The following is a 23,189-nucleotide window of genomic DNA, read 5'->3' as shown; positions in this document are numbered from 1 at the left end:
TGGGACTGACAGTTCAAAGTAATCAACTGTTTCTTTTTTCTCTTCCTGTGGGAGGGGGAGGGTGGAAAGCCTGCATCTCGGTCAACCAGCGCTCAGAGAGGGAATCTGTTCCTCCACGTCTGAATAATCAAGGGCATATGTTGTTAATTAGTCTCATCTTTGTGATCTGCACTTCATTTAAATGCGGTTCTTTCATTTGGTGTGTTTCATTTCTGCAATTATCCTCACTTCTACACGTCCAGAGAAAATAATTTAAGTGATCAATTGCATCAAGCGTTATTACATTCTGCGGAGAAAGGGAATCGACGACTTGTCACATAGTCTTCGCTGGAGGTGGTTTACTACCACCCGCACTTTCTGAAACTTGTTTGTGGAGATGACACAAACGTGTTTGTGCAGATCCAAGAGGCACGTGTTTTGTCTACCCCTGTCCAAGGAAAAGAGAAACTTCATTTACCACAATCCTGAGGCATCCGTCTACGTTCCCCATAAAGCAAAACGCCCGCTTCCACATTCGCCCCAAGTAGCAAAACTCAGAGCAGTTTTGCGTGCCTCCCAGGCCAGGCCGCTCTGGCAGCCGCGGTTTGAGAGGCCCCCCTCGCACTTGTAACCCGAGACCCCGTGCAGAGCTCTGACAGAGTAGGCGACCCGCTCCTTCCCACTACGAGTGCACTTTCCCACGTTCAGCTCTGCCAGCGTGGGCGGCCTGGAGTGTACCCTACCCCGTGCGCCCCCTCCCTCAGCCCCCTTCCCATCCCTCCCCCCGCCCCGCCCCCGGCCTCGCGCATCCCGGGAGTCCCCGCCCTGCGCCAGGCCTGCTCCAGCCAGAGCCCAGGCGGCGGCGACGCTGGGGGCCACCCGGCACGAGGGCGCTGCTGCGGCGGCGAGATGGCTCCAAGTCTGTGGGAAACACGGACTTCTCGGGGCGAATAACGCTCCCGTCTAATTTCCTTTCCCAGGTGATCCGGGCTCGGTCTTGCTTCGCCTGCTGGGAACCGGTGGGAGCCGCGCTGCCCGCCCTCCCCCTCGCAGCGGCGCTTCGGGTCCTGGGAGAGCCCCCAACGCTCGGCGCCAGTCTCTTGGCTCGGATCCCCGGCACCAGCATGGACAGCGCTGCACCCACGACTCCCTCTGCTGTCGAAATCCGAGCAAGAGGCATCTGAGAGCCCGGACCCGCGCCGGCCCCCATCCCAGCGCCCCGGGGAAATTAGTGTTTCGCTCCACCCCCTTCACCCCGCACCCCAGTCGCTGTTACCGAATTACCTCCCAAGTCTCCAGCCACCTCCAGGCGCAGAAACCTGCAGCCACAAGCTCGGTGCCTGGAGAGGTGGGCCGCGGTACGACCCCCCAAGCGCCAACTACGTTTTCTCCCTTCGCGACGCAAAGCCTCGAGGGCCCTCGTGGACACAATTCTGATCAGTTTTCTAACAGTTTCAACCTTGTGCATTTCAGTTGCCCGCCTCACTCCACGCGCGTCTGCGCCGGTTGCCGAATGTGGGTGCCGGAGCTTTCCGTGGCCGCACGGGGACACTCACACAGCCCTTTGCGGTGCGGGGACCAGCGGCTGTGAGAGCAGGTGCGGCCGGCGGAGGTGGGGTCTGGGCGCCGCGGGAGCGCGAGGCCGGTGAGGCCTGGGGCAGCGAGGCGAAGTGGGAGAGAAGCCGCGGAAACCCGGCGGAGGACCGGTGGGCAGCGCGTCGTTCCGGCGTTAAAGGGCGGGGACTGCCGAGTATACCGTGGACTTTATCAGCCCCAGGTCCACCCTTGAGAAATCGGCCTCTTCCCGCCGCCCTCAGGAGCTCGGCCGCCGGCTCTCGCCTGCACGGCCCCGGGAAGGGCCCGCTCCCGGCGCGCTGGGCTGTCTCACCAGGCTCGCGACGCCGACACTCAGGCGACCGGGGTCCGGCCGGATCCCCTCGGCGCCTCGGCCAGTGTTTCCAGGCAATTCAGCGGCGTTTTCACAAGGTAGCAAAGCCGAGGCCCTGTTCTTTCCTGTTTTCTTTCATTCTCCTTATTTAACAGTAACCTGTCCTTTTCGCTTGGAGGGTCTCAGATGAAGCAGCGATCTCTTTGCTGTGTCTAAACTGGGAATTTCAAATGGGCTGCTCAGAATTTGAATGTGCTGCCCTAATCGGTAACCAGGATTGCGGAGTCTTCCAAAATAACCCTTTTCATCTTATGATCTTATGTAATTAGAGACCCAGAGAAGCTCTGGATTTTCCACGGTACCTAATCTATATTTATATTCTCCCCCTCTCCCTCTCTCCCTCTCTCTCTCTCTCTCTCCCTCTCTCCCTCTCCCTCTCCCTCCCCCTCCCCCTCCCCGCTCCCCCGCCTCGTGCGCGTGTGTGCGCGCGCGTGTGCGTGCGTTTCCTTTCATTTCTAGCATTAGGAAACTCGTTCATGGCCACTGAAAAGTGAGGGGCGGCTCAAATCCGATTTCCCACGGATTCCTACCTCCAACGTCAGATAATGTCCGGAAAAGGTACCACCAAATAAGCATGAGAGTATTATTTTGGAGAAACAATTAACCCCTACCCAAATATAAAGCGCCCGAGGAAGGTGAGACCGGAAGACAAGCAAGCCCCGTGCATTCGCTGGTGCGGAAAGTGCGGCGCGGGGCCGGGCCTCGGGTTCGGGCCCCGCACTTCAGCACCGGAGGGGATGGACAGCGTCTCCGGGCTGGGCTGCCGCCCCCGGGTCCGAACTGCGGCGCCGCGGTCCTCGCTGCCGCCGTCACCAAGGGTAGCCCGACTCCGGGCTCCTCGCAGCTAAGAGGCGGCCTTTCCAGATGCCCCCGCGCCCCGCTCGGCTTCGTGACCCACGGAAAGTAACCCTCTTTTACTTGCTATAGCCCCGCGCGGGGCTCTGAGAAGCTCTCCGGTTCCACAGATTAAACTCAGCTGCAACTTCAAGAATCATTTTCCGCGGGGGCCAGAGGAATACCAGGAGGAGAGTGAGGCCGAAGTTCTCAGAGGCTCCAGAAACCATGGGCTCTGCAGTCGGGGTCCGAGTGCTCAAAGGCCCCTGCTTCCCCGAATAAACAGAATGCTCCCGGGAGGATTGCACCTGTTTTGGAAATAGCTTTGTGAGAGGTTCCAGATCTACTCAGAACCTGACGTTAGAGACACGGGAGGAATTCTGAGCCCTTTACTTGACAGGTAAGTGATAATATTATTTCTGCTTGTTTGTAACTCGAATGACTTTTTTCTCTCCCAGGGTTTTAACGGAAAGATTAGAACAGTATTGTTTTTCCTTGTGGATTCAGAAGATGAACAACTTGAATTTTAAACGGTTGTTCCTGCATAATGATCTTTAGGAAAATTTTGACTAAAATAGTTGGATATTTTATTTCTCTGAAATCCCTTATGTGACAATAATATGAAATATTCTGTACATGCTTATATAATTATAGTAAAATCTCAGTTGGGTATTTTTATTGATCTAATATCTTTTTGAATGTAAGTCACCCCCCTCATAATATAATATGGAATTTTATAAGAGTTTTTTTTTTCCCTTGGTCTTATGAATGTAGTTTAAAGTGATCCTGTCTGTGTCACATAGTATGCAAGACTCGAAAGTTACTAGCCGTGATGGTTTAACTATCTCTTCTACTATATTTATATGATTATAATTTGCCAAATTGTGCACAGGAGTGGACACTTGTGGACACACACCTGACCCCCCCCCCCCGCTCTACATAGACCCCAAGTATACCTACACCTGTGGAATCTTACCTAAAGAAACACACACATTTTTATGCAGCGTTGTCTTTCCAGCCTTTTAAAGCTGAAGACTGCTGGCTCGAAGCAGATCTGCCAGAAGGCAGAAAATGAGATGCTTTAGTGTGCCTTTTTAGGAGATCTGGATTTCCATAGCATTCTGACTTCTGAGTTCTACAAATTTCATTTGTCACTGAAATCTCAAAAGGGATGAGGGGGCCAAGAGGTCCTTGAAAAACCATAACTTTAAAGTGTTAACTAATGAAATCTATTTTCTGTTGATTTGTACTTCTGGAGTCTCCCCCTGGAGCTTTAAAACTACAATCTTTCACAGTGACCTTGATAAGCATTTTGCTTTACTAAAAAGGCTTCACTGGTTACACAAACGTATAGCCCAGGCCTGACCTTTCCCTAAGAGCTGCATCAGTTCCGATGAGCATGTTCAGTTAGTGGAGAGTTTGACTTGGGATGACAGATTTTTACAATCATGCGAATGCGTGTGGTGCTGTAGCATAGCCAGCACAAGGAAAGAGTCTGCCCCTTTGAGATAGCACAGTTCTTCAGGTTTTCCTTTTAGTTTCCTAGGTCATCTATAACTGATTATTAAATATATATCCATACCTACCCTCTTTCTCAGTTTCATCACAAAATCCTCTGGGAGAGGCAAGATGGAATGGGTTGGTGCGCTCAAGGGCCCTTGTTTCGCGTCAGCTGAGGGCAGCAGTCACACTCTATGGAGGGATCATTCTTAACTGTCACTCTCCACTTACCATGAACCTGCTTGCTTAGCAGAAAGGGAGCAGAGGCATGGATGTCACTGAGCTCCTTGGGGGCTGTGTTGCCCTAAATAGGTCAGAAACCATCATCTCCAGAGAAGAAAACACACCATTGATTAGGCTCATTCCCAGGAGACCTACAGCATGCCCCTAACATAACCTGCTTTTGTTTTTCCAGTCTAAGAGCTGTGAATGTGAAATGACCACATGGACCAATTAATCATGTTTTTAGAGAGTTACAGCCTGTCGTTAGCCTCTTAGTTTGGTTGTCGATTCATAGCGCAGACAGCCTTCCCCGCTTGGCAGAGCACAACATGGAAGCAGAGAACGTTCCAGGAAGCACGCCTGTGGTATGTGGCTGCAGTTACCGTCTCAGTGGCCAAGGGGCAGGCGTTCTCCATGGCTGCTTGAAACAGCACAAAGTAAAAGTTACCTTCCCTAATCCCTGTGGAGATTTAGTCATGGAAATAAATAATTAATTCACAGTTCCAAGCTCAGGCAAGCTCCTGGAAGCTCTCATCAGCCCTCATCTTTGGGGAAATGTCATTATATTGGGACAGAGTTTTGTAAACCAACTTAATGCTGATGTAATTCTAATCTGTGACTTTCCCCCAACCCTAAAAAAAAAAGGTGTCGGTGGGCTAATGCAGCCAAGCATGCTTTTTTGCACAGAATCACCTGTCTTTAAAGAGAAATCGTTACTCAATTCTAGGACATCCATATTCCACTAAAACAGCGATTTGTCCTGATGGTTGTTTTGGTCTGTTACCCAAAAAGGAGGCGTGAGGTTTGGGGAGTACCAGATACAATATTTAGCATCCCCTCCCTGGGAGGTGAGCTTCTTTGGAAGGGATTAATGTCATTGTGTTGCTTACTTTTGAGACTCAGAAGAGAAAAGTGAAATAGGATTGCATATTCAGGAAAATATAAAGTGTGTATAGGACCAGAGGATAATTAGAATGAGCACTGGAATTTGTTCACCTGCTTGTCTTCTTTTAATAAGACGTGGTATGTAGAGAGTGTGCTGGGGAGTTCTGGCTTGAACCTTAAAGGATAAAAATATTATAAAAAACCCCTGTCGGTCATTTTTTGTCTACACAATCTAAATATGAAGTGAATAGTCTAATATAATAATGGGCCATCAGATCCTATTGGATTTGAATGTCCACAGTTTGCCTTTGAACCACCTTATCTACATACTTACAAAAAATGTAAAAGTAAGAGGTGATTATCATTGGAATTTAAGAAGGCCGTTAATAATTGACTTATTTTTGCACCAGTTATAAGATGTGCATTCCAGGCAAGCAAGCTTCTTATTCACCCAGTTCTGTCAAGAAGGCAAAAGCCCCTCGTGAAGAAAAGTGTGTCCTAAGCCAGAAATGATTTCTATAGTTATCTCACCTCCCCTGAAACCCATACCCTGAGCCATAGCATAGCACTCCAATGGAGAGAGGCTTCTTGGTTAGTATTTTCTTCATGTTCTGCTCAGCAGGATGAGCTGTACATGGCATGCCTGGGAAGACACAGCATCCTGCAGCACAACATATGTTAAGCATCATAGTGCAGCAGAGCAGGCGCTGCTGGACAGTCAGGAGATGGGGCTTCTTAAAATGCTGGTCATCAGATCGTGAGCAAGTCACTCAACCCGCTGCTTAACTTTTCCTCCCTATCGAGACCCTTTAGGTACCAATTCAGTATATAGGTTCCAATATTCAATATATAGGTCCCAATAGTATATTATGTACCCAGTCCTTTATATAGGTCCACACCTTGGTATCTGTGGGATAAGTGAAGAGAGACTGCTCTGTGGCATATGGAGAGTCTCAATATGATACTTTTGAGAGTGTTTTGGAAACGTAAATGCTATATCTTTGAATTATGATATGTACTCTCCAAGAGCAGTTATTCCTTCATTTGTCAAAAAAGTCCCTTTTGGAGTTCCCGTCGTGGCGCAGTGGTTAACGAATCCGACTAGGAACCATGAGGTCGCGGGTTCGGTCCCTGCCCTTGCTCAGTGGGTTAAGCATCCGGGGTTGCTGTGAGCTGTGGTGTAGGTTGCAGACGCGGCTCGGATCCCGCGTTGCTGTAGCTCTGGCGTAGGCCGGTGGCTACAGCTCCGATTCGACCCCTAGCCTGGGAACCTCCATACTGGGAGCGGCCCAAGAAAAAGCAACAACAACAACAACAAAAAAAAGACAACAACAAAAAAAAAGTCCCTTTTGATTGCTATGCAGTGAGCATGCTTCTTGTCATTAAGAGTTTTCACTGTAGGAAATATATTTTCCTGTTAATTCAGCATCAATTTTCTTATATCTCTCAATGGAATAAATATTTTAATGCAGAGAGGACCTGATATAAAAATATTTATTATTCGAAATTGACACAATGGTTTATAGCAAACAGTCAAGCCTAGGTCAGCATGACCCAAGGCCATTTTAATTGCCGTTGACCCTTGAGCAACGTAGAGGTTAGGGGGCACCTGCTCCCCATGTAATTGAAAATCCACATATAACTTTTGACTCCTACAAATCTGAACTGCCACAAAAATTCCTGCTGTTGACTGGAATCCTTACTAGTAACATAAACAATTCACTAACACTAGTTTTGAATGTTATATGTATACCTACATATATTTTATGCATTCATGACATGCCATAACCCTGCCTTGATTTTTTTTTTTGTATTTCTAGGCTACCCATTTCCACCATTTACTTTTCAACTTGTCCTATATCTCCAAAATTTTTCCAATATATTTATTGAAAAAATATGAGTACATGTGGACTTGTTAAGTTCAGACCCATGTTGTTCAATGGTCAACTAAGCTTTCCTTTTGACTTTCAATGAAACAAGCACTGCATTTTGGTCATCATTTTCCAGTCTGTAAAGGAGAAATAATAGTTATTCATTTTACCAGTAAGGAAACTCATGGGATGAAAAGGACTTTAAAAACTCAATATCTGCAAAGACATCCAGAAAGCATTTTGATTAGCTTCACTGGCCAGTGCAAATGGAGTGAAGTGTGGACCACACAGTTTCTAGGATACCCAGTGAATGCTCTAAGGATCTAGTCTTGGCTTAGCCCAGAGCTTAGATTCTGCTCATAGGTGTCTTTAGGAAGTCTCCAGGTAGGCAACATCTCATGGCTTATTTTCTTTCATCAGTTGGCATTTCTAAAGTGGCTATGATTTTTTTTAATGTAAGTTTTAAATATTTGGTCTGTATAGATTCTTAGATTATCATTCTAATAATATACTGATAGTAAATTTGAGAAATCTAAATTATTATTTAGTGTTATAGTTAGTTTCCACATAGTTTTGTGGTTAAATTATCTGAGTGAGCTGGAAATGGAAAATTATATAATTGCCTAGGTAGTGATATAATTATGAGCATTTTTTTGGGGGGGGGATTGATTTGTCCTCACTTTTTACCAAAGAAGAAAAAATAAAGAAACAGTAAAGAAATAGGGGGAAAAAGCAGAAGGTGAAAGGTCATTAAAATGATGTCATGTGATCAATAACTTTATTTTTCAATCATTATTGTGAAGCTATGGTTCAGCACATTCTACACATGCAAAGCGTCAGAAGATCATTTTAGATTTTCTTGAATTTGATCTTCAAATTATCAGCAAAGCTGAAATAATTGTGTTTATTTTTAAGTAAAGGAATCATTAGGAGTTCCTGTCGTGGCTCAGTGGAAACAGATCTGACTAGCATACATGAGGACTCAGGTTCAATCCCTGGCCTCACTCAGTGGGTTAAAGATCCAGTGTTGCCGTGAGCTGTGGTGTAGGTCACAGACATGGTTCGGATCCTGCATTGCTGTGGCTGTGGTGTAGGCTGGCAGCTGTAGCTCTGATTCGACCCCTAGCCTGGGAACCTCCATATACCATGGGTGAGGCCTTAAAAAGACAAAAAAAAAAAAAAAATCATTAAATCAATGCATTAGAAAAATGGCTAATTCTTTATCACTTCATTACATTTAATGTACACACTCACATATGCTTTTAAAATTTAATTAGTGAAGTAGTTATAACTAATTTACATTTAGCAAATATATTGCCATTCACTCAAAATTTCAAAGAGCTGAAATTTAACTTTATAAAGAATATCCGATAGATTCACAAAATAAATTAATAGAAAACATGAATCTTTTAGATGGTACCAGAAGTTTAGCAATAATATGTTACTTATACAAAAGTGTTTAAAAGAATAATGCTTCCTCTTTGAATCTCTTTGAATCACAAAGGGCTCCATGGTGAGAGAGAAGTATCTAAGATTAGGAAATTTAAAAATGTGAATGAGAAAACAGTTTGTATGGTTAAAATGCATTGAATACATAAGAAGTCTAAAGACTAACATGGTTTTCTCTTCAATGGTTTATTTGACCTTGAGTAAATCACTTAATTTTATTTATTTATTTATTTATTTATTTATTTATTTATTTATTTATGTATGTTTTTTTGCCTTTTCTAGGGCCGCTTCCCGCGGCGCGTGGAGATTCCCAGGTTAGGGGTCGAATGGGAGCTACAGCTGTTGGCCTACACCAGAGCCACAGATCGTGGGATCTGAGCCACGTCTGCAACCTACACCACAGCTCACGGCAATGCCAGATCCTTAACCCACTGAGCAAGGCCAGGGATCAAACCCACAACCACCTCATGGTTCCTAGTCGGATTCGTTAACCACTGCGCCACGACGGGAACTCCTAAATCACTTAATTTTAATAGTGCATTTATTTTCTTGACTTTTTTGGGGGAAATCATTATCATGTCCATTAGAAAACAAAAACCTATAGGCTTAATTGAGTTCAGAAACTTCCATTTCCCTCAGATCATTTCTCTTGACTAGGTCCCTGTAGGTGCTAAGTTTATGAGATTGATGACTATACAGTTCTGAATTGGAATGCTGTTGAGTCCTGGTATGGAGACTCAGTAACTATACAAACATGGGCAAAGGATGTAAGGTCTCTTTATTTCCATATGAAAACAAAAGAAAACTGTACCTCAGTATGCTGCTGGGGATGGGCGATGAAATGGCATGGAGAATGCTGGATGCCCAGGAAGGGCACTGTCCGTGCGCAGCAGGGACTCGCTCAAGTTCATGTTCAGTATTACAGTCGGCCCCGTCTCTGCAGATTCTGCATCCCTGGATTCAACCCACCATAGATCAAAAACATTTGGAAAAAAATTCTGGAAAATTCCCCCCCCCCAAATTGTTTGGATTTCCTGCACCCTAGCAATTATTTACGTAGTGTTTACAATGTGTGAGGTGTAATCTAGAGATGATTTAAAGAGTATGGGAGGATGTGTGTAGGTTGAATGCAATCCCTGTGCCATTTTACATAAAGGACGTGAGCGTCCGTGGATGTTGGTGTTCGTGGAGGGTCCTGGAGCCCGTCCCCCCTCTGATTCCCAGGGGCAAACTGCGTAGCTGGTCAGGCCAGTCTGCGTATCATGGCCCTGACAGGCTAACCCACAGTCGTCCTCTTACTGTTTCTTCGGGTAAACCCCCCAGGCTGTGTGTTGTCATCCAAACACACTATGCTCACCTCTACCCAGTTCTTCATGCTTTGTCCTAAGCACTTCCTTTCCTGTTTGCATGTCCAAACCTGCATCTCTCTGCACGGGGGTTACATTCAGTGTCTGCAGAGCTCGGGCAGGTAAGCTAACGAGGGTGGCTGGCCAGCAGGGCAAGCGGCGAACCTTGGGGGCACGAAACCTTGGAACGAAAGACCAGGTTGTGTGTGAAATGTCCTCGTTTTCACCTAATCCAGTTGGAACAACGTGGACGTCAAGCTGGACTGCACAGGGTGCCTTCTGTGTCCCCTAGCCTGCAGACCCACTGCTTTTCTGATTTCCATGGCACTTGTTAAAAACCCAAACTGATGTATTGCATCAGTCTTTTTCCAGTCCTTTCTGTTTCTGTCTAAAAATGGGAGAATGAATCATGACTTGGCGAAAAACTTCATCTTAGTATCCTTTAGACGTTTACAAGAAAGTAAATCCCCCCAAATGATGAGTGGCTGAGAAGAAATAGATACTCTATTTCTTTGAATGGTCAAAAATACCGTGGGAGAAATAGTCCATGGAATAAATGAGAATGAAGCCAGACCAGCAATATTCCATGGTGTGTTCCTTGCAGCAACTGTAGCCCAGATGAAGACTTTGACAAACTGTTAAGACCAAGAAAAAAAAGATAACCAGGAGTTCCCGTCATGGCGCAGTGGTTAACGAATCTGACTAGGAACCATGAGATTACACGTTTGATCCCTGGCCTTGCTCAGTGGGTTAAGGATCTGGCGTTGCCTTTGCTCGGATCCCATGTTGCTGTGGCTACAGCTCCGATTTGACCCCTAGCCTGGGAACCTCCATATGCCGAGGAAAGCGGCCCTAGAAAAGGCAAAAGGCAAAAGGCAAAAAAAAAAAAAAAAAAAAAAAAAAAGATAACCAGCTCTTGGCTCTGGCTGTGAAATGCCAAGTCCCCTCCCTTCAGTACCAATTTTGGTGTAGTTTTCAGGAAAGGGGGGCTATATTATAAGGTGGGAAGAACAACAGTGTTATTGAGGAATCTACCAATATTTCTAGGCCAACTTATCTATCTACTGTTAATGGAACACTCAGCAAAAGTGGGCTCATGGAAAACTGGACAGCCACATGTAAATCAATGAAACCGGAACACACCCTCACACAGTGCACAAAAATAAACTCAAAATGGGCTAACGACTTAAACGTAAGACAAGACACCTCAAACTCCTGGAATAGAACATGGACAGAACATTCTCTGACATCAACCATATAAATGTTTTCTTAGGTCTGACTCCCAAGGCAACAGAAATAAAAGCAAAAATAAACCAAACTGACAAGCTTCTGCACAGCAAAGGAAACCATAAAAAAAAGACAACCTACAGAATGGGAGAAAACAGTTTCAAATGATGCAACTGACAAGGGCTTAATCTCTGAAATACACAACTTATGCAACTCAACAGCAAAAAAACCAACAATCCAATTGAAAAATGGGCAAAAAACCTGAGTAGACGTTTTTCCAAAAAAAAATACAGATGGCCAACAGGCACGTGAAAAAATGCTCAACATCACTAATTATTAGAGAAATGCAAATCAAAACAACAATGAAATACCACCTCATACCAATCAGAATGGCCATCACTAATGATTCAACAAGTAACAAATGCTGGAGAGGTTGTGGAGAAAAAGGAACCCTCCTTCACTGTTGGTGGGAATGTAAATTGGTACAACCAGTATGGAAAACAGTATAGAGGTACCTTAGAAAACTAAATATAGAGCTACCATATGATCCAGCAATCCCACTCTTGGGCATATATCCAGACAAATCTTTCCTTGAGAAATATACATGCACCCATGTGTTCATTGTAGCACTATTCACAATACCCAAGACATAGAAACAACTTAAATGTCCATTGACAGATGGATGGATGAAGAAGATGTGGAAATATACACATGGAATACTACTCAGCCATCAAAAGAACAAAGTAATGCCATTTGCAGCACCATGGATGGAACAAAAGACCCTCATACTGAGTGAAGTAAGTCAGAAAGAGAAAGACAAACACCATGTGATATCACATATCTGGAATCTAATATAAAGGCACAAATGTAACTTTCCACAGAAAAGAAGCTCATGGACTTGGAGAGCAGACTTGTGGTTGCCAAGGGGGAAGGGAGTGGGATGGACTGGGAATATGGGGTTAATAGATGCAAACTGTTGCCTTTGGAATGGATGAGCAGTGAGATCCTGCTGTATAGCACCGGGAACTATATCTAGTCACAGATGATGGAACATGATGGATAATGTGAGAAAAAGAATATATTTATGTGTGACTTTGTTGTACAGTAGAAATTGACGGAACACTGTAAATCAACTATAATGGAAAAAAATCACTTTTTAAAAATGTGGGCTCATAGGCTTATTATAAAGCTTGCTTTTCAAAACATTTTAAGATGGGATGTTCACAATGTGATCTTCAATGTAATTCATACGGCACAGCTTTGTTCTTTTACTTTATTGCTCAGAAAAGTAACAGCAAAAGGGCAAACAGAGTCAGAGACCAGCATGGAGAATAGTACCTCTCGCTGGATACTTTTTTCCCTACATTTGGTATTTTTTGCAGCCGTTTTACATAATATTCCTTCATGTATTTATTTCGTGGTACATCTGCTCCAGTTTATCTTGACTATTTTGTTTCTCTGGTCTGGCTTAAATCTTGAAGTAAAACTTCTAAGAGCATATTAATTGCCTGAATATTACATGACTCATTGCAGATAATATGACCAGACAGTAATATGTTTAAAGTTTAGGTAAAGGAGTTCCCATCATGGTGCAGTGGTTAACGAATCTGACTAGGAACCGTGAGGTTGCGGGTTCGATCCCTGTCCTTGCTCAGTGCGTTAAGGATCTGGCGTTGCCACGAACTGTGGTGTAGGTCGCAGATGCAGCTTGGATCCTGTGTTGCTGTGGCTGTGGTGTAGGCTGGCGGCTACAGCTCTGATTAGACCCCTAGCCTGGGAACCTCCATAAGTTGAGGGAGCGGCCCTAAAAAGACAAAAGACAAAAAAATAAAAAAATAAATAAAGTTAAGGTAAGGAAGACTAGGGTAGTTCATCTCATTCATTAAACTTGCAACAAAGAGGCTGTTTGTTTTTCTCTCCAAACCCATCATTTTGTCTACATATAAATCCTTTTAAGTGATGAGTGAAAAATAAAATTGCCTATTATCCACCAGTCAGTGCATTTTCATTTTCCATTTTGTGTTTTCTTTCTATGGCAGTAAATTTCTGGCAAGTTCTGCAGTGGGAGTATTTGACTGCTGCATGGAGTCTTCAGGAGTCATGTGTGCATGTCCCTCTAGCCCTGTTCACACTGAGATCCCACACTTTGCGGCACCTGGGCTTTGGGACAGTCCCCGCAGGGCATCTCCTGTGAGTCTCACAGCAGGACTGAGATGGAAACATAATCATTCCTGTTTTGCAAATGAGATACTTGAAGTCCAGGAACGTTAAATGATTCTTCACACATTGAGTCAAAATTAAGATGTGTGTCAATATTTCATATTTTCCACACTTTATACGTGGTTTGGGAAGAAAAACTCTCTTTTGTTCCACTGATTACACACTTCACTTGCATCAAACTATGGTAAAAACAAACAAAGAAACTGTATCTTATTAACTTTTGCTTTTACTAAGGAACTGGAGGGGTTTAGATTCTCAAGGATTTTGAAGGGCCTGCATATTACCTTGACCTTAATCTTATACAAATAGGGGGCTTTGCGGCATAAACACATAGTTTAGAAGTGTTGATAAGTCAGGAAGGATCAGGGCTGATTCTGCTGCAGTAATTCGGGCTTAGAGACGAGAACTTGACCTGAAGGGGTGAAGATTAGCAGTGAGTTAGGTCAGTCTGGATGATGAGGTCCCGGGTGATGCCCTTAACAGACAAAGGAAGAAGTGGGGGGAGGGCCCGGATGAGGTCATGGGTTTGATCCGTAGCAGGTGCTGTGTAAACATGAAGCAGAACATGCTTTTCTTTGGAAGGAAAGGTGTCACACCTGACTTAGGACATGTCTGTTGAATGGTGAAAGGGTATAATGACCAATGGCAGATGAAGGAAACGTCAGTTTCAGAAAAGGGGCTACAACCTGATGCAGCCAACTCCGTTACCAGAGTGGAGATTATTGCTGAAGCTTGGAAACCATGTTGACCGAGAGCATGAAGGAAACACAATCATTTATGAACATAAACATCCACATCTGAGGAAGGAGAAATAACAGGAGAGAAGGTTATGGACACGTACTTAGGCAAGTGTAAGGGAAAACTGAGCTGCAGGGAAAAAAGCAAATGGTGAACAGTGTTGATAGTGCAGGGAGAGGAAGGGAACAGAGATTCAAGTGCATTGAGGTTTGTCCAGATGTAGATTGTTGGGCATCTGGAGAGAACCGTAAGGCCCTAAGGCTCAGACTAAGGGCAAGACAGTGGAAAGAGCACAGTCATTCTGAGATGGTGACAGAGGAAGGACCAGCTCCTCACTCACCCCAGCTCACAGCCCCCTTCAGAACGGGTGACACCGGGTCCCTGGGAGTGTGAATATTCTGCTGCATTAGGTGAGTCTTGTTCTTGGTGATAGAGGTCTGGGGAGAGAAAATATCATTTATTATAGAGTAATTCTAAAAGGAATACACATATAACTTTGGAAAAGATCTATTTAAACTCATATATTCTCTAGTATGTTCTACATGTCTAAGAGGTCATTTAAAAATATATAAAATACTCAATATTATTTGTTTTAGTCACTAGAAAATTACCTTTTCTTCAATAGTGATAGGTAATGTGCTATTGATTTAACTTGAAAGGCTGAAATTAAACTTAAATAATGTTTTTATTATAGTATTGTTATATTCTCATTGACATTAGATCTCATGTAAAATTTTATATTTTTCTGAAAGAAATTTCTGAGGATGAAGATGAAGGCACAAGATCTAAATATCCTCAGGGCTTTTTCTCTTATGAACAGAGGGACACAGGAAACCAACTTCCATGGGAATCACTGGACTTTCCTGGGGAGTTCAGGCAAACAAAAAATTTATTTTTGTCTAATATTCAAATTCCTTTCTCAAACCACTCAAATTCTCCAGATAATTGCTTGACTTTATCTTGGTACAAAAGGAGTAAATTATCTACTTTCTGGAGGCCAGTTAAGTTTTCTAAACCAACAGTGTGCCATTTAGCAAATTACCTTTTTAGGGCACTAACAGGCCCCCCAGTAACCCACCATGGGCAATGTCACCCCCTTCACAGATGGACTCCTGGTTTAGAGCATCAGTGAGAGCTTTGGCTTTAAGTCAGTGCAGGGCGTTGGGTTCTTGAGTCTGTGAGGCTGGACCATGGAGGATAGCAGATGTGGGCAGAGAGGAGGGGAGCAGGAGAGGAGGTGCCCCCACCCTTGAAAATGCAGTCATGCTATTATCTGCATGGCATCCTGTACCACTACCTGTATATCTCGCAATGATAGTTGAGTCAGCAATCCACGGTCGCAGGAATTATCTGGTTATAGATTTGTAAAAAAGCGTTCTTCGCAAAGTACTCAACTATGTTAATATTAATGTAGTGACCGTTGGCTATTTTTGTCCTGGCTTCATTTGAGAAATGGAATAACTCACTTCCTGCCAATTATAAAATTCAATGGCCTTAGTGTAAATGAACTTAGTCAATGCAGCTCCGGTTGTAACCCTTCTTATGTCTCTGCACAAACTGTCCTGTAGTCGCAGCGATCCTACTTTGCTATGACATTCCACCTGAAACAGCAACAGGAACTTTCCCCCTTTCACCTATAGGTCATATTCCAAGCAATATATGCATTACGTACTGTTCTACCCACTGAATCACAGGTAATCCTATATTGTGTAGGGGATACTGTCACCAAATGGATTTGTCCGTCATGCTCATAAACTGATACAATTGTTTTGAGAAATAAGCAATTTTCTTACAAACAATTTGGTGTTTCTTTTTTTTCCCCTCAACGAAAATGAGGTTTCTTTAAATCTTATCCAAACTATATTTCTCTGAAGCTTTCTTTTTTGGGGATATGTATAAAAGCAGCATCATCATAGACTAATGAGATAAATGGAGCGCCTAGAAATCGTTTACATTATTTTTAGAAGCGTATAAAGCCCACGGTAGTCTATTTTCTCCTGAGCAGAATTAACAAAACTCCAAGTAAAATGCAGTGCCTCCTTCAATGTGTAGCCCAGAATATTTGCATACGAGCTGTGCTTCAGTGTTCCTAGCTGAGCCAAGTCACTGAGCTTGGTCAGGTTCATCAAAGATACACGCTAAGATTGACTGCTAGGAGCAGGATGGCATTCCAGTAGCTAAAAGTCCTGAGCATCGATCTGAGACTTTATGATAACTATTCTTAATGAACAAAGAAGTTGAGCACTTGGAACAAAGCCGAAATCTGGCCAAAAAGGGGGGGGGGGGAGGTTGGCATCTGATGAATTACTGAACATCTCTTTTTGTAAAGAATAAAAGCTCTCTGGCTTCTAACAAAGAGTTTGTGAGCTGTATGGCAGTTTTGTGAACAAGGAGGTCATTTATAAAAGCAGTCTTTCTATTTAGGAAATAATTACTGGATGCAGCTGCAGGTTTTAGTGACTTTTAATAAAGCATGTTATAAAGTGAATTAGCAATAAATGTTTTAACAGATGATGATGAATCAAGGCATTATAGGACATTATTAGATCTCTATATTGGATTGTTAAAGCAATATATATGTTTATGGAACCAGTGATTTTGTAATTTTCAAGAATATTTTGCAGGAAAGTTAAGGTGTGTTGAATTTTGGTGAATGGGATTATTACATCAACTAGCTCTTCTAAACCAATAAATAAATATTCTGGTTATATGACTGATAAAGTGAAGGATCTGGAAGCTTTTTACATTTCTACAATATGTAGTATTAGAACAATATTCATGGATTAATATACAAAGATACAATATTCTAATCATTTAAAATTTTTGAGTTTTTCCTAAAGAAAGTTGGAGGTACTTTGCAGAAAAAAACATACTTTGTTAGAAATAATCTGTCTTCAATACTTGTTTTTCTGGTATTGTCAAAATCTAAATTTCAATATCAAGTGCTTAGAATACTGATGAATGGAGGAACATACAGTCATACCTCACCAGTTTCTGTTTCTACAAGTGTTTTAGGGCCACCTCAGCACTCGGGACGATACAGTAGAGATTTTTTTTAAGGATGTAGCTTGTTCTCTGACCTCAAGAAAGCTGGAGTCCAATGAGACAAAGCAGGAATCGTGAAATCTTTGCAAGGCAGAGCTGGAAATGTCCTCAGAGATTATCAGGTCAGGAAGCTGACCCTTAGGATATCTCTGAAATTTGTTAAAAGGTCCAAATTTGGGAGTTCCCATTGTGGCGCAGTGGTTAACGAATCCGACTAGGAACCATGAGGTTGCGAGTTCGATCCCTGCCCTTTCTCAGTGGGTTAACGATCCGGCGTTGCCGTGAGCTGTGGTGTAGGTTGCAGACGCGGCTCGGATCCCGCGTTGCTGTGGCTCTGGCGTAGGCCGGTGGCTACAGCTCCGATTCGACCCCTAGCCTGGGAACCCCCATATGCCGCGGGAGCGGCCCAAGAAATAGCAATAACAACAACAACAACAACAACAAAAAGGGTCCAAATTTAGTTCTTGGCATAATTGACATGGAGCCATCAATTACAATTTAATCAATGATGACATTCCAATGATAGTAAAGGAAATTTGAATATTGTTTATGGTTCCTTATGAGACCATAGTTTAGGATAAATGAGCAGCCTGGGATGTTGAGATGCTAGAAAATAGGCAGGTTGTTTATCTTCCAAAGTCTCAAGCAAGTCAGATTGAAGGTCCATTGGAGATGCCGTGAGGGAGAGAAGTGCAGTATTTGGATTGTCACTTTTTAAAACTTTTTGTTTATTTTTAAATAATCATAGACTCAAAGGAAGCTGCGGAGATGGTTTCCTGGGAAGCCTCCCCAGCTTGGCCCAGTGGTAACATCTTACATAATTATGGGATGGTACCCAAACAAGAAATTGATATTGGCACATTACTGTCAAAGAGACTATGAATCTTATTTAGACTTTGTCAGTGTTTATCTGAACTCGTGTGCGTGTGTGTGTGTGTGTGTGTGTGTGTGTGTGTGTGTGTGTGTCTTTAGTTCTGGTTCATAACCCCATGTGTTTATTTGCATAACCACCTTTATAATCAAGATGTACAATGGTTTTATCAGCGTAATAGAAATGTCTCGTTCTAACCTGCGTCACGAGACCCACTCCCCACTCCCCTGGGGACTCATCTCTAGAATTTTGTCATTTTGAGGTTATGTCAGTGGGGTCATATAGTAGGTGATCTTTTGAGGTTGACTTTTTTTTTTGCTTATTTTAGGGCCGCACCTGTGGCATATGGAGGTTCCCAGGATAGGGGTCAAATTGGAGCTACAGCTGCCGGCCTACACCACAGCCACAGCAATGCCAGATCCTAGCCGTGTTTGCAACCTACACCACAGCTCACGGCAGTGCCAGATCCCTGACCCACTGAGCCAAGCCAGGGATCTGTTTCACTGAGCCATGATGGGAACTCTGGTGATGACTTTATACCAATTAATTTTGCTCTATGAGCACTGGTTTCTGATAGGTAGTAGATGGGAAACAATATGTTTTCTAAGACAGTGTAAAAGTTTAAGCCATTCATTGATGGTCCCAATATAATTATTGGTTTCTAAGAAGATATTTTAGTTATTGTCATATTTTCTCAATTAACATGCATTACACAACAAAAAAATATGTATAGGGGTATACAAAAATTTAAAAATCTCTACATCATATGTACAAAAAGAGATTGCAGTTTACTCTTCAATAACACTGGTTTGAACTACGTAGGTCCAATTACATGCAGATTTTTTCAATAAATATGGTACTGTATTTTAATTTTTATAGATCTTTAAATTAGTTATGTGTGGGGAAACTTTGTGTGTGATTAGAAATCACAATTTGTGGAGTCAAAAGAACTAGGCTTTTATTCTTGACTCTCTCCAAACTGTCTCAGCTTCCTGCCCTTGAATGAGTCAGTGATTTATCAGTCCCTAATTTTTTGATGCAGACATAGTCACGGGTGTGTTTTTGACTGGGTAGGGGGGGAATGGAGAGACAGTTCTCTAACCCCCGCCTTGCTGAAAGGTCAAGTGTATCTACAATTTATATTGTTTACAAGTTCACAAACACTTTTACGAAATTTTTTTTTTGTCATTGTTACAGCAAATTGTTTTTATTTATTAATTTTTTTAATCATTATTTCCCCAATACAATTTTTTTCTACCGTTCAGCATGGTGACCCAGTTACACATATATGTACACATTCTATTTTCTCACATTATCATGCTCCATCATAAGTGACTAGACATAGTTCCCAGTGCCACACAGCAGGATCTCATTGCTAATCCATTCCAAAGGCAATAGTTTGCATCTATTAACCCCAAGCTCCCCAACCACCCCGCTCCCTCCCCCTTCCCCTTGGCAACCACAAGTCTATTCTCCATGTCCATGATTTTCTTTTCTGTGGAAAGTTTCATTTGTGCCATGTATTAGATTCCAGATATAAGTGATATCATACGATATTTGTCTTTCTCTGTCTGACTTACTTCACTCAGTATGAGAGTTTGTAGTTCTATCCATGTTGCTGCAAATGGCATTATTTCATTCTTTTTTATGGCTGAGTAGTATTTAACTGTGTATATATACCACATCTACCTAATCCAATCATCTGTCAACGGACATTTGGGTTGTTTCCATGTCTCGGCTATTGTGAATAGTGCTGCAATGAACATGCGGTGCATGTGTCTTTTTTAAGGAAAGTTTTGTCTGGATATATGCCCAAGAGTGGAATTGCTGGGTCATATGGTAGTTCTATGTATAGTTTTCTAAGGTACTGCCATGCTGTACTCCATAGTGGTTGTGCCAGGTTACATTCTCACCAACAGTGCAGGAGGGCTCCCTTTTCTCCACACCCCCTCCAGCATTTTTGTTTGTGGACTTATTAATGATGGTCATTCTGACTGGTGTGAGGCGGTATCTCATGGTAGTTTTGGTTTGAATTTCTCTAATAATCATAAGCCTAGATACATATAGACCATGGAACATTATTCAGCACTGAAAAGAAATGAGCTGTCAACTTATGAGAACACCTGGTCTCTCTGAGTTTCTAGTGCATTGTCTACAATATAGTAATTGCTCAAAAATACATACATACATACATATATATATATGTATATATACACACACACACATATGTATATTTTTTGTTTGTTTGTTTAAGGGCCATATGTGCAGCATATGGAAGTTCCCAGGCGAGGGGTTGAATCAGAGCTGCAGCTGCCAGCCTACACCACAGCCACAGCAATGCTGGATCCTTAACCCACTGAGCAAGGCCAGGGATTGAACCTGCATCCTCATGGTTACTAGGCAGGTTTGTTACCACTGAGTCATGAAGGGAACTCCAAAAATATTTGTCAAACAAGAAGAATGTCTACTTTTTAAAAGAAGGTTAATATTACATATAATTTTTACTCTGTTGTTCAATTTCAGTTCAATCCCTTTCACTTTTTTTCTAACCTTTTATTTTGAAAAGTTTAATCTTACAAAAAGGTTGAAAGAATAATACAATAAAACCTATAGATGCTTCACATAGACCTGTTATTTGTTAATATCATTTTTATTGTTAATGTTCAGTGCTGTATTTTTATGTTATTTTTACGTATCTCAGGCTAGTCATTATTGCTCTTTTTCTCAAGCCACACTTCTTTAGATTTACTAACAATTTCTTTGCTCATTATGGCTTTTTCAAAAATGAATTGATATATAATTCCCATAATGTAATAATGTTCATATTTAGTGATTTTCAATATATTCACAAGGTCATGCAACCATCACCACTATGTAATATCAGAATATTTTCATCACCAAAAGGAGACTCTGTTTCTCTTTGCACTTAATATCCATCTTCCTCACGGCTGGGCCTTCAGCAAAATCGAATTTACTTTCTGTCTCTACATAGACCATGGACTCTTCCCTATTCTGGACATTTCATACCAATGGAATCATAAAATACATGGTCTTTTGTGACTGGCTTTTTTTGTACTTAGCATAACATTGTCAAAATTCATCTATTGTTGTAGTGTGTATTCATTTTCATAAGTGTGGAGTATTTCATTGTGTGTTTTGTATACTCATTCATCAGCTGTGGACATTTTGTGTTTCTGTTTTTCTGACTGTTATGAATAGCTGTTAATTGTAATGTTCCTCTACAAGCTTTTATTTGAACATATATTTTCAGTTTTCTTGGGAATGTACCTAGGAGTAGAATATCCATAGTATGGATTAATATTTGGGTTAACATTTTGAGAAACTGAAAAATTTTCCAAACCAGCTGCACCATCTTTATATTCCCATCAACAATGCAGGTTTCAGTTTTTCCACATCCTTATCAACACTTGTTATTGTCTGTTTTTAGGTTGTACCCATCCTGGTGGGTATGAAGGTTTATCTCCTGGCTTTGATTTTCATGTAGTATTGTTGAGCATCTTTTCATGGGATTATTTGTTATTTTTATGTCTTCTTTAGATAAATGTCTGTGCAAATTTTTGGCCCATTTTTTAAATGGGATGTTTGTCTTTTTGTTTATGATTTGTAAAATTTCTTTTTATATCTTGAGTACTGGAACCTTATCAGATAATATATGATTTGAAAATATCTTCTCCCATTATATACATTATTTTTTTCATTTTGTTAATAGTGTCCTTTAAAGCACAAAAAATTTTAACTTTGAGGAAGTCAAATTTATCTATGTTTTGTTTTGTTGCTTATGATTTGGTGCCGTAAATAACCATTTACCTAATCCAAGAAAACAAATTTCTGTCATTGTTTTATTCCAAGAATTTTAAAGTTTCAGTTCTGAGAGTTCCCATTGTGGCACAGCGGAAACAAATCTGACTAGTATCCATAAAGATGTGGGTTTGATCTCTGGCATCGCTCAGTAGATTAAGGATCCGGTGTTGCCATGAGCTTGTTGTAAGTCACAGACATGGCTCGGATCCCGCGTTGCTGTGGCTCTGGTGTAGGCCGGTGGCTACAGCTCAGATTCGACCCCTCGCCTGGGTGCTTCCATATGCCACAGGTGCAGCCCTAGAAAGACAGAAGACAAAAAAAAAAGTTTCAGTTCTTACCTTTAGGTATTTGATCCCTTTTGAGTAAACTATGTATGTGCTGTGTCGTCAGGGCCAACCTCATTCTTTCTCATGTGGGTATCAAGTCGTCCAGCGCCACTTACTGAAGAGACTATTACTTTTGTCATTGACTTTTGATTTCAGGAGCCAACAGGCTGCAGATGTAAGGGTTTGGTTTTGGACTCTCGGCTTCACCCATTGTTTTGGAGGTCTACTGTCACCCCAGGACCATGTGGGCTAATCGCTGTCCTTTTGCGCTCTTTGAAATAGGAAGGGTGACCCCGTTCACCTTTATTCCATCCTGCTTGATGCCTGCTCATGCGTGTGCTGGTGCATATTTCATGGTAATGTCCTACACTCAGCTTTAGAAGTCTTGAAAGGGAGGCCAGTATATTATAGTGCTTTGCTTAGAATTTACAGGGGAAAGAGGAAAGGCATAAAGAGGAAAAAATAAATAGATAGTACTTTATATCTAGGATGTTTACTTTTTTTCTGTGATTCAGTAAGCTCATAACAGAAGTCAGATGTGCTTGGAGAAGTAAGCGGTACCTTCAAGGAACCATGTGTGCTGGTAACTCTAATTTAGTGTGTGGGCCTCGGCTTCCACTCACAGCCTTGGCCTTAAGGTTGACCTCATTATCCTCCAGCTCTTGTCACGCGCCTGACTTCACCACGGAGAACTTTCCTGGTACACTTGTCCCTGCAGCAAGTTCCCGTCCTTCTCACGGTCCTCCTTCCTGGTCACGTGTGCCCTTCGATAGGACATGTAGATACCATAAACACACAGTATGCATGCACATCATATGTACTACACATGCAGGAACGTGCACGTGTACTTCATGCACACGGCGTGATCTTGGTGGTGGTGTAACACAGACCTTCTTTGGGGAGGAG

General features: G+C 42.4%; 1 protein-coding gene across 1 annotated transcript in view; it reads left to right on the top strand.

Moving 5' to 3' along the window:
• SNTG1 (syntrophin gamma 1) overlaps positions 812-23,189 on the top strand; it is a 454,631-nt gene continuing 432,253 nt past the window's right edge. The window contains exons 1-2 of the mRNA XM_021089413.1: positions 812-1,965; positions 2,387-3,161. The gene's annotated coding sequence lies outside the window, so the exon portion shown is untranslated. The remainder of the gene's footprint in view (positions 1,966-2,386; positions 3,162-23,189) is intronic.

Source organism: Sus scrofa, chromosome 4 (assembly GCF_000003025.6).
Source record: "Sus scrofa isolate TJ Tabasco breed Duroc chromosome 4, Sscrofa11.1, whole genome shotgun sequence".
Taxonomy (NCBI): Eukaryota; Metazoa; Chordata; class Mammalia; order Artiodactyla; family Suidae; genus Sus; species Sus scrofa.
The sequence above is the reverse complement of the archived record's forward strand: the minus strand, read 5'-3'. Positions and strand labels throughout refer to the sequence as shown.